Raw genomic sequence first — 12393 nt, forward strand, 5'->3', positions numbered from 1 at the left:
AAAAACAACGTTGAATAAATAATAGGAGCGGATACATACGGAATAACAATCAATTATGATCATTATTTATTTAAAACACAGATTGTCGTACTTTTTTCAAAATTGTCTAATTAATTGAACTAATATAACTAATGTAATAAAAGTATTTTTGTTATTTCACTGAATAATAAAATGATTTCATTTATTAAAATTCTCCATATCGATCACAGTACACGTCATTTTAACTGTCTTACTTTCCTATACGGATGATGAACGATGACAGTAAAGTTTATCCTAAACTATGTCCAAAACTGAAAGTGGATGATAACTTCTTGGCAGCTCAATAAGAACACATTAATCATTAAATGTTCTATGTCGCTAATAAAATTCGATTTCACAGGTTGACAAGTCCGAAAAATAGTATATTTTAAGTAATGAGTACGTGTGATAATCGATTGTTTATTGAAAATCAAACATCTATTAAGAATCAAATACGCCATATAAATGCCATGAAAAAAAAAATTGAATTGCTTTATTGCTCTATTTAATAATTCGTATAATAATTCCTGCCCCGCGAAAATCCAACTCGCATATACTACATATGTACGTCGACAAATACATAAATATGATGTGTTTCGCGCACGTGACACTGGATGGGATAATAGCGGTGGATCTTTGAATAATTAAACTTCGCGTCTCGGCAAACTTGCATTTCGGCGCTTTGTGTATGAACATCTCTTTATAGTGCCAAAGTTAGTCGACGAATGCTCAAAGTCGGTTGTCGTCAAAGAGGCTTTCGCTCGTCTGCACAACGAAAGTAAGAACGGAAAAGTCTTTCGGAGGGGGGGGGGGCGGAAGGGAGAGGAGGAGGAGTAAAAGGCGAGGTTGTGTTTACATATTCATGCGATAACGACACGCATCGCTGCGAACATTTATACGCGCGTTTACAGGTCCCGGCGTTACTCGGCCGAGAAAAGTCGGCGGAATAAAATTCTCGGAAAATCCCCGCGCGCGATACGCGCGCGGCGTGACCGCGTAATTAAAAGCGCGCATTGTCCGGCGTCACGCGGAAAATTGCTGAGAAGAATATTACTTTATCGTTGAAATATCTGTTAAGCATACCCCTCCCCCTGCCTCGCCGACCCTTTTTTATTCTCTCTCTCTCTCTCTCTCTCTCTCTCTCTCTCTCTTTCTCTCTCTCTCTCACGGCGGCGAAGGGGCTTTATTTGATTCTTCCCCGGCACCGTAGGGATTAACAGCTCCATTGAATTTCTGTCCTTCCACAAAGCAATCGCGCGAATAGCTATCTGCAGAAAAATATTGCGACATGGTGTATTGCATTAGTGCAGCGACTATAACGTCTAGTCGAATCCGCGCGGCAGAGGCCCGACAGGTCGAGGAGAAATATATTACTTAAGCAAGCTATCTCTTCTTTTCTAACGTATAGTCTCATTTGTACTCAGCTGTGTCAGACAACCTCGAAGAAACTAGAAGATGCGCGAATCAAGTCGCGAGTGCATAATTTTCGTGAATTCTGCTGCGCAGCGTTGGCTTATAGGTATATCCGCATAAATGCACACAGGTGTGCGCGGTTGAGGGAGGCCGAACGAGGAAGTCGGCCGACAGGTAGATTGCGCGTGCAATTTTGCGGATCCGGCAATAAAACCGGGCGGGACGTACCTCCTCGTTTGGCGTAGCGGCGCGATTATTATTTGCATTGAGCTTAAATACAAACCCGCGGCTAGCACGAAAATGGCATTGTTTGTAACGCGACACGCAAATCGGCTCTCATTTAGAATTTCCATTATGTCACATTATTCCACCGAATAAATAGCCGCGACTGCGTGGAACACGTGAAGCACTTCAATACGCGATATCCCGCACTAATATATCGGCGTGGCGTAATTACGTAGATTGTCAATTACGGCGGGTGTATTTAGCGCGGTTGTCGTTAGACTTTTGTCGAAATGATGTTTAATTAGTCCATAGGTGATGCTTTTGGTCGATCATATTGCACCGTTGATACTGATTGTTTATGTCAGTTAGTAATTTGTAAATCACGCGTGTAATGTGTTAGAAAAGAGAGATGCACCGATTACGAATCATCATTTAATTTACCATGCGATGTGTTTACTTCATTTACAAATCAACAGCAAAATGTAAACAAGACAATATCTGCTTATAAACCGACATTAAAAGTACATTTTTTTACTGTGCAGAGTTAAGGAAATCCATAAATCAAGAATTTATGGCGTTTTGCATATTTAAAAAAAATTTTAACAAAGGGTAAGCTTTTCTCTATCATATCCTGTACTGCCAGTTTTTATTTTACGAAAAACAAAAAAATGTTCTCTTTCTCTTTAAACTTTTAAAATATTATATTTTTGTACAGCTTTTTAGAGCTTTGATCTTGCATTCACTTTGACTATATTTCAATTTAAAAAATACTACGCGATAATAATAAATATGACAATAAATATACGTACGTCATAAATAAATAAAAAAAAGGACAAGCATTTACTCGCAAATCAGAGTTTCATCGGAAGTTCTAAAATATAACTACACTGCGCATCTCTCGATCTTCGTTGCATACAATTTTACGAGGGCGATCGATTTGCGGTGGACTTTCCATTAGAAACGCGAGATATTTCCACGGGTACACACGGGAGATGTTAAAAGATTTATTTTATAAAAAAAAAACGTATCGCGACCGTTCGCAGAAAAAAAATCCGTAGCGTCACCTGAGCCACGCGAGAAAATCGATAGCGCTATGTTAACAGAATAACGTTGCAAATCGTTGACGAAAGACTTCGCGCCGTTTCGAAGTACAGAAAATGCTGACAAAGCGGGACAAAACGGATCACGTCGGTTCACTTTTGAAACTCGAGCGCGGCTCTCACTCAAGTGACCCTCGCATCGAGAAGCCCGCAGGCATCGGGTGACGTCCTCGCCCCGAAACGGCATTTGCGCCTTTTAAACGCGGCATAAACCGCGCGCTAGTTGGAAGTCGGTGTTAATTTCAAATGTGTTCGCATATTTCGAAACCTTCGCTTCGCATTCCGTAATTAGTCAAAACTACTTAGGCGAGCATCAACGTTTGAAGAGCAGCAACGGTAACTTGATACAAAAGTTATTCAATCTATTTGCGCAGTGGAGATTGAAACGTAGTCAAATAACGTTACACGCGATGTGAAATACAATTATCGGGTGTATTAGATTTTAATGTTGATACACAATATTGCACATAGACGGGATATAGGTTGTTATAATTCCTAATAAAATTTGCTCCGAGACCACGTTCGTTTAACGTAGTATATAGTATTATTCAGTGTAACGCAAATACATGAGATAGTTTGTAATATATCCCGCAGATTGTTATATTGTTATTGTAGACAATACGAATGCAATATGGAGATTTCGTCAACGAGGTCCAATTGGATGCATGAAAAAGCTAATGCGTGAAAGAGAATCTCATCAGGTCTAACGCAAATGAATACAACGCGTTGCGAACAAAGCGGCTGGTCATAACGATGGCCATCGTACAGCGCGTTTCTATACACATATACACACACTTCGTTGCAGATTTCGGATGCAGAAGAAATCAAGGGAAATCTCATTTCGCACGTCGAGAACGCGGCACGCGGAATGTGTGTGTGTGTGTGTGTGTGTGTGTGTGTGTGTGTGTGTGTACCTAAACGAGACCCGCGTGAAAATCCTTCGGGAACATCGTGACTCGGATGCACCGATCCCGCGTCGTTCTTTACCCTCGGTGAGTCGAAACGAAGTTTACCGAGTGGTCTCCGAAACTTCGAAAGCCTCTTGGAGGTTTCCCCGCTTCGCACGAATACGCGAATTCTCCGCTTTCTTGGGGGGAAAAACGTCTGAGTGGCACGCGATTACGTGCGCACCAAACGATCCTCATCGACTCCGCGCGAAAACGAGACGTCTCGAGTAACCAATGAATTAAAGTAATTTCGGATCTGAGCAGCCACAAGTCAGCGCATAAAAAAACGCGAGACTGTCGTTTATCTTTTAGCGCTGCCAATAAGAATAAAAAATTTAAAGCCACGTTGAATCGATTTTCTTTCAAATCAATGCACTTAATATTCATCAGTCATTTACTATTTAATTGATGCAAACAAGTGGCAAAAATTTGTTTTTATATATTTAATACGAGGAAAAACGAATAGGAGAAATATATTAATTATACATACATAAAATACGAAGTATAAAAATTATGAGGAATTTTGTGTATAAATGTAAGTGCACAAAGAGTTGTCACTTCGTGGCCCTATTCCGTAATATTTTTTTTTAACTATTTTGCCTTATACAATAATCCGGATTAGTAAATTGCTTATATTTATGCAACTACAAAATTGGGTAATCCTCCGCGTAATCAGCCGGGACAGCGTCGCGGTTTCCACATGACTAAGAGTTTAACTCCCTTGATAGGAGTTAGTTAAGATAGAGAACCCGAATATCGCCAACCTAAGATCTGGCGTAAACGCATCTAAGTCATAAATTATGTAGGGAAATCTGAGTAATCCGCTGCATATTTCAGATACGCTACTATGGTATTCATATGCAAAGTTATCTTTATCTTTATGTATATTTCATACCTGTACAAAAGAATGCGTATTCTGACTGAAAGAAATATTAATACTCAGCTTTTTTCGAGGATAGACACCCAGATAATCAGATGTTGGAATCTTCATTCTGCATGTAAGAAAAGTAACTGCGTAAGACGAATATAGTAATTGAATGTTTAGGGCTCAATTACGGCGGTCTCCGTTTACGGCGTAAGTAACCACGTGGTAAGAAAACTTAATGGGTACATATTTCAATTTATATGGCCTGTAAATGTGCAAAGCGACGTAACTGAAAGTTAGCACGCTATTAATGCGACGTAATAGTCATTCTTGTACGCAATTAATTGCAGAATGGATGCTATTCTTGCGCAGCTCACTTCAAGATCAAAAACTTCAAGATTAAGAACTCATTCCAAATATCTTTGCAAATTACACGTATGTTTCATTATGTTTTCGAAAATATTTAGAACACGTATATTGTGGCATAGTGTGTGTTATATTTACGATGAATATATTATTCGGATAATGTTACTAACAATAAGTCTACCATTATTACGATAAATAAACGTTACAATAAAATTTTCCGAACATATATTTTATGGTACAAATTTAAGTTACAAAGTAATTGATATGCATAAATAGGTGTATTTTATTTTTTTCACTCTCATTTCTTTCTATGATATTAACGTTGGTAGATTCAGAGATTCATATTCTCAGCAATCTGCGTATTCGAAAATAAATTCCTTTTCGCATAACATCTGAAAGCTCTTTGAGAGCAGAGCATGTGGAATTTGCGCTGATTACAGACGTGCGTTTGACCGGCGTTAAATTATCCCACGTATACCTATGTACATTTCAAAGCAACGCACATAATTAGCACGCCTATACCTGCACAAACAAACTCTATGAAGGACGAATATTATATATAATTATTTGATTGATTCTCTTTAATCTGTAGCCAATATATTTATAATATTAACAGGACGATCTATTTGCAGAATTATTTAATATCGATTATTAAATACTTTGCGAATTAAGCATTAAAAATTTACGTAGATCATTTATTCTCGTTTTGCAAGCTACTTTTAGCTAGTTTCTCTTAAAAAAAAGTTTAATTTGCGTTTTGCTATATAATAAGATAAATGCCGATAAGCTTAAAAGAAAATGACATTAAATTTTTTCTGAAAAAGACAACGTTGTTAAAAAATCTTATTAAAATATCATTTATTCATACTCATTTTTAATATTTTTGCGCATTTTACCGTATCTCGCAATTTAAGATATTTTTTTTAATTACTATCGATTTACAACTTGCGGTATGTTTATAACACGGCAAAATTTAAGAAAAACAGGTTAGCTAGCTTTGAGAGAAATAGTGTTAAATGCATTAGACGTTGCACCGCCACGTCATAGATTTTTGTTATTTTTATTATATATATACTTCCTATAGTCAATTAAACTAAGTAAAGACCAAAGTTCGACGGTTCTGTCAATACTTTTTGCCGAAGTGAAAGTTTGAAAAAGTGAAGAAAATGCTTCGATTTAGTTGGAGCGCGAATAACTTGGAACTGATTTCAGACTAACACTCAAGCGTCCTTTCATAATTCTTGAGAGCATCATTAAAGCAATATATTAAAATCTGTCCTTAGGTGTAAACTGCTGTTGTAGACCGTTTGCATGCTTTTAACGTGTACTTTTAATTATTACATTGTGCTTTAATTATGGGCACTTTTTAATTATACACTGCAATATAAAAATGTCCGAAAAATAATAAAGTCTCTTATAAAAACATTTACTCAATAAATAATTTATTTAGAACAGTTGATATATGAAGTAATATTGTGAAGAACTGTATTTAACGTGAGAAAAGAGATGTAAGAAAAAGACAGTGATATGAACATTTAATTGAAAATTAAGGATAGAGAAAAAAGTCGAAGAGAGAAGTAAGTATATTTAAAACGATACTGGGTCGTAGACAATTTTACTTCGTTAATACATAAAACATTTTCAGCGATAAGATCGCGTGATACGTATACGGCAAAATTTCTTGGCACATTGTCAAGAACGTCTTATCTCGGTGAGCCTCTCGAGACCCGCGATAGAGGGTCCTAATAGTCACAAAATGCCGCGCATTTGCGGGCGTGTGGCGAACAGCGAAAAAATCGATCGGAATCTTATTTCGAAAGCGCTTCCATTTTATGAAAATACGTGTATTAGAGTCCGCCGCGAGTCCGCCGGGAATATTGTGATTCGGATTCAACGATCTCGCACACTTTTTCCGTACGTGTGTGACGAAATGAAGTTTGCGGAACAGTCCCCCCAGACTTTCAGACTCTCGCGTGCTTCTCCCAGCTCGTACGCTCACGTGGGACGCTTCACGGTTTCCCGTTGTAAGGAAAACCGCCGGGCTAGCTACATTCGGGCGGAAGGAGCGATCCAAATAAATGTCGACTTAACTTCGACGTAAAATCGAAATCCCAAAGTTGAGGCACCCTGGGAGTGATTGCGATAGTACATTTCCGGCGTCTCCGAGCGTATCGGATAGCGCTACATGGGTGACGAGGTCGATAGAACTTTCGCACATGGATAATCAATGAGTTCATGAATCAAAGATTTAACCATGTCTCAAATGTAACCTTTAGAGGAAACAACACAATGCAATATTAATAAGATCTGGCATTACTTTTACGTTATAAAAATTACTTTTCACATTTTTTACAATATCATAGTGTTACGGGAAAAAATTTGTTTCCGTGTCAAGAGGAAATTGAAATTCCAACTTTGAAACGCGTCGTGCTGCTAATTGGCAATGGCGTAATTGCATCATTTTTAAATAGTTAATTGAAAAAAATGCACGATATAGAAAATTAGAAAATACTGCAAAATACCGCACATTCTTCTTTTTTGCTGCAATTAATATTTTTGATTAATTAGCAATAAATATTTCCTATTTATCAGAGCATGCTACAAAGATGAGATTGTGTTGCATCAGTGATGGAGGTAATTTTGCGTCGCCGCGAATAAAGCCTGTAGTACTTTATAATATCGAAGAAAGTCATTCGTTAACTTCAGTTTCGATATTCATGAGATTCCTGTTGCTCGTTGATTAGTTTTTCCGCCACTGGACGGTTCTGAAAGCTTTCTTTACTTTTTCGCAAAGTTACTCCTGCCGCGGTGTAACTTCATCCCGCTTTACGATTAATAAAAATAGAGTTAAAATTTTCTAATTATTTTTCTAATTGATTAACACGGTAATGAATAACGTACATATATTCATGTCTCTCTCGTATTCATATTCATATGCATATTCATATCTCTCTCAAGCCGGAGAAAAATATTAACGCAAAACTTATTACCACGCCGCTCTTTTACGCGGCTAAGAGTGTAATTTTAACTGTAAAAATTGAATCGATGTCTTCTCCAATTCTAGCATATAATATGTCACCTGCAGTTATCTGTACGTCCGACAAAAACGGCGCGGTTAATCACCTTTATAAATCATTCTGCAAGTAAATATTAGGGAAGCGGGCGAAACAAGGAAAGCGTGACGAACGAGAAGATGAAGTAAAAGAGTTTATGGCCGGCGTTACTCGTCGTTCTCCCGTTTATAGGACGACAGCAAATTGGCCGGGCATTTTGTCGGCTGCGCAGAATATACGGTTCACGATATCGATGCACACGGCTCCTCGGGCAGGGCCGTCTTCGACACGCGGAAGGGGCCGCGACGCGCTTCCGTAGTGACCTGCCAAATTGAAAAAATTACACTTTCGCGACTACGGTTTCGGATGGTGGGCGGGCGGGCGAACGCGGCGGGCGGAAATGAGGGTGAAGAGCTTGAAATTGATGTAACGGCGATGGCGCGAAACGACTCGCATTTCGCGTTGCGTCTAGCCGTTTTAGCTCGTAAAAAAAAGAAGGGGGAAACCGAGCACGGCGCACGGACTTCCCATGAGAATGAATGCATCAGCGGCGCGGCACGTAGGAAGGAAACAGGATGGGTTAATTGTACGTAGTGTGGTCTCCGGGTCCATCGTAATTACCCAACGTGACTGCGTCGCCGATTGATGAATGTCGGAAAAATAGGACGGGCGCGGAACGTCGTAGCAAAAGGATAGCAAATAACGCTCGCGGATAGAGCCAGGATCAGAGTAAATAAATATGTTCTATTGATTCGCGGATATAACGAAGCGCATGCACAAAGCACCGTACGGCAAAATGATTTTCATACATAGCTCGAAAAGATCGCGCGTGACCGATACAACGTGATAATATCTGATTTTCCCGCTTCCGTTTTTCACAACACGAGTTTTTCGCGCGCGTGCGCGCAAAATTCATGAAAAACACGACATAACGCGCGGTTCCGACTTTTATCCATTTGTATCACGCGTAAGTTGATTATGTTTTATTTAACAAACGCGACGCGCGACAATTTCGCATCTAAAAGGAGCGACGGCATAAAAAAAAACGAGGATACTGGCGGGTCGCCCGTAAAAATCTGTCCCTGTAAAATCTAATCTGGCTTCGAACAGTTCAAATGGTTGAAAACATTTTCCGCCGCACAGGAGAGGGAATGATAACGAATAAGGTACGCTTTTTGCGGCACCTGCTGCACCACGTTCGAAACATTCGACGCGAGTTACGTTAGTCATGCCTTTTTTTTCACCCTTCCGAGAGTAATGGAAAGTCAATCGTTACGTCACAGCTGAATCGCGAAACTCTTTCGTGCCGCCGATTCCTTCGAACGTTCGCGAGCAGTAATCGATGAAAAAAAAAAAAAAAATAAAGCGTGGCCTCTTTTAAGAGGAGAATAGTCAGATTGATCGGCATGGTATCGGATTATCGAGTCGATGCAAGGATAATGAGAATTTGCAATGAATGATTTAACTGCCCGGTTAAAAGATGTTTCCCCCTCGATAAGGAACTTTCCATTAACTGCGTTCTTCGATGAATTATATAATCCCATTTCCGACATTTAACTTGTTGAAATTTAATAGCGTAATAATGGTCTGCGCAGAAAATATACGTTGCTGCACGTTATTATAAATACAGCAAGTAAGATATAACTATATTTGTATTATAAATACACAAGTAAAATACAAAAGTGATCCATTATGATGAAAAAAAATTTCACTTTTCCACCAAAAATGATAAAAAATCAATTATTATATAATTATATATGTAACAATAATTGTATATATAATTTTTGTATACAGTATGTATTACAAAACTCTTTCGATTATTTTAGTGTATTTGAGCGTTGATGGTCGGTGGAAAAGGAATGGCTGTTTTTAAGAGGAATAGACTGAGCGGCGCAAATCCGAGTATCGATTCGATGCGAGAATAATGAGAATTGGTAACAAAAAAATTAAATGCCCGGCTTAAAGATGTTTTCTATCGTTAACGAACTCTCCATTAAACTCTTTTAAGTATGTAATTAATTATGTAAGTTTCATTTATCGGTATTTACTAAGCTTCTTCAAAGTTATACAGTGTATAGGAGAAAGAAGAATCCGTAACTGAAAGAAACTGCGATAGTTCTACGTAGCAGGTCGTATATAGTTAATAGACAATCTTAGAAATACGTTTCGATCAAATAAAATGATAAGTAAACCGTACATCTCGATTGAACGCAAGTCGCGCCGTGAATTAAAACCTGTTAAGAATCTTACAGAATTTTCATCCGGAATTTATTATTCGCATAAACAGCGAAATTCTGATTATTAGCCGTCATCAACGTTCCTCATTGTAAAGCTGCAAAATGATAAGACGTTGCGCTAACAATATTTCCCTCTGCTCTCTTTTGCTGTTACTCCGCTATTATTATGTCCATTTCTTGTGCATTATATCCCAATTCGTTCTATTTCGCTTCGTTTTATTCAAGCAGTAGAAATCCCAGTTTTAATGCATACCGCGTTTATCTCCATCGGTGAGTAACCGTTTTTGTAGAAGCTCTGTCGGAGCATCGCGATAACTGGAGAAATTATCCCGGGGCGCCAAGCTAGCCAAGCTTTTCGAACGCCCGTTTCGGCCGTGTTTCAGATTCAGTCCTGGATAAAGTGTCCATTCGTTCTCGCGAAACCGGCCCCGGGAAATACGCGAGGGATGAAAGAAAAAAAAAAGGGAGCAGCGGAGAAACACATCTGCGCGCGTGAGTGGCGATCGCAAAAGGTCCGTAGTTCCTTATCGCGGCGTGCGTTTCCTTTCGATATCACGGAGATGGGGTGTCCCGTTTCTCCTCTGGGCGATATACCGGACACTCGGAATCGGAGCTAAAGCACGGACGAATTCACGGTGCGTTTCCTGATTTTTATCGCCGATCGCAATTTACGGGATATACAGAGGGAAAAGAAAATGATAACGGGAAAAACGTAATTTTTCACGTTATAAACGCGACAACGTAAACAGTAAGCTTTCCGCGAGCGTCGTCGCAGGTACGTTTACACGGCCAATATACACATCGTGCGCGTGGAATACCGCGGTGACCGACAAATATAGCCTGACCCCCTTTCTGCATTCTCAACATTACGCCACGGTTATTTATCTAGAATTCACAATCCGAACTGAATCCAGAAACACGGGGAAAATTCTGGTATGAAGATAACTTGGAAAAATCCAGAAACGCGCACACCTGGGATTTGAGACCGAGGTACACCAAGTTGGGGAAACCCGCGATCTCTTATATATCCACGAGATCAACGTAGTCCGCTGTAATGGGCTGTTACACGAGTTTTACGTATACGTAACCGCAATTACATCATGTTTCCAGGATATTGTGAGAAATGAATCGTCTTCGTCATATGTTCGTGCATGCTTTCGCGAAGTTTCGTCAATAGCGCATTTTTCGTTGCAGAAAAGAGTTAGAAAAACTGTATTTTAATCTAACAGTTAGAAAAACTAGAAAAAGAATTAGAAAAAGAGTTAAGAGAAAAATTGTATTTTAATCCAACAGTTAGAAAAACTAGAAAACGGGTTAAAAGAAAAACTGTATTTTAATCTAACAGTATACTTCTAATATTTTTGCTTGTCAGTTTTATCTCTCTTCATAACTTGTTGTCAAAGATTTCAAGAGCTTTTCATTTATCTTACCTCGATTAATAATTAAATGTTATCAATTAAGATAGAGTGTTGTAATTTAAGTTTTCTTAAAGTTCTACTTCAAAATGGTGGACGTTTAAAAAAATAATCTTCCGTTAATCATTAAATTCCGGAACAAAAAATTTTGTTATTAATTTCTCAGATGCAGCAAATTAGTATTTTTCACATTCTCTTGCTTATACGCAAGGACCGGGCCCGCCATATTAACCGATCCGCCATCAATTCGCACGGTAGCACGAGAACATCAACGCGAGCGCAAAACGCATGAAATGCACTTTGCATTATGAACGCCAAGAAATTGTTCTTATGCAACGAGAGCATTGATCTTCGCGGCAGATATAGCAAATGCGGCAATAGCGTAATGGGCTGTTGATTTAAGGATGCAATTAAGCAAAGTGAAGGGCCCCCCCCCCCAGGAGCTAAATGTTTCCAGTAAGTGTTCCGGGTGTTTTCGCGCGTACGCTAATTATCCTCCTCCCGCGGCCCACATTTCTTCTTTTATCGCGCCGACGGCCGGTATCGATTCTTGAAACGGGCGCGTTTCGCGAATGCGTTTTCCATGCGCGCGGTATTCCACGGGTATGACGGGCAGCTCTCCCGCGGTTCCCATGTATTTTTCCACTCGAGAGCGACGATATAGAGGTTTCTCGCCTCGGTTATACTCACTTTGCCGGCGGCGCGGCGCGGGCGTAGCGACGTAGCGGACATCAGGCTTCCCTATATTATTACT

This window comes from Wasmannia auropunctata, unplaced genomic scaffold (genome assembly GCF_000956235.1).
Source record: "Wasmannia auropunctata unplaced genomic scaffold, wasmannia.A_1.0 LD334200.1, whole genome shotgun sequence".
Lineage (NCBI taxonomy): Eukaryota > Metazoa > Arthropoda > Insecta > Hymenoptera > Formicidae > Wasmannia > Wasmannia auropunctata.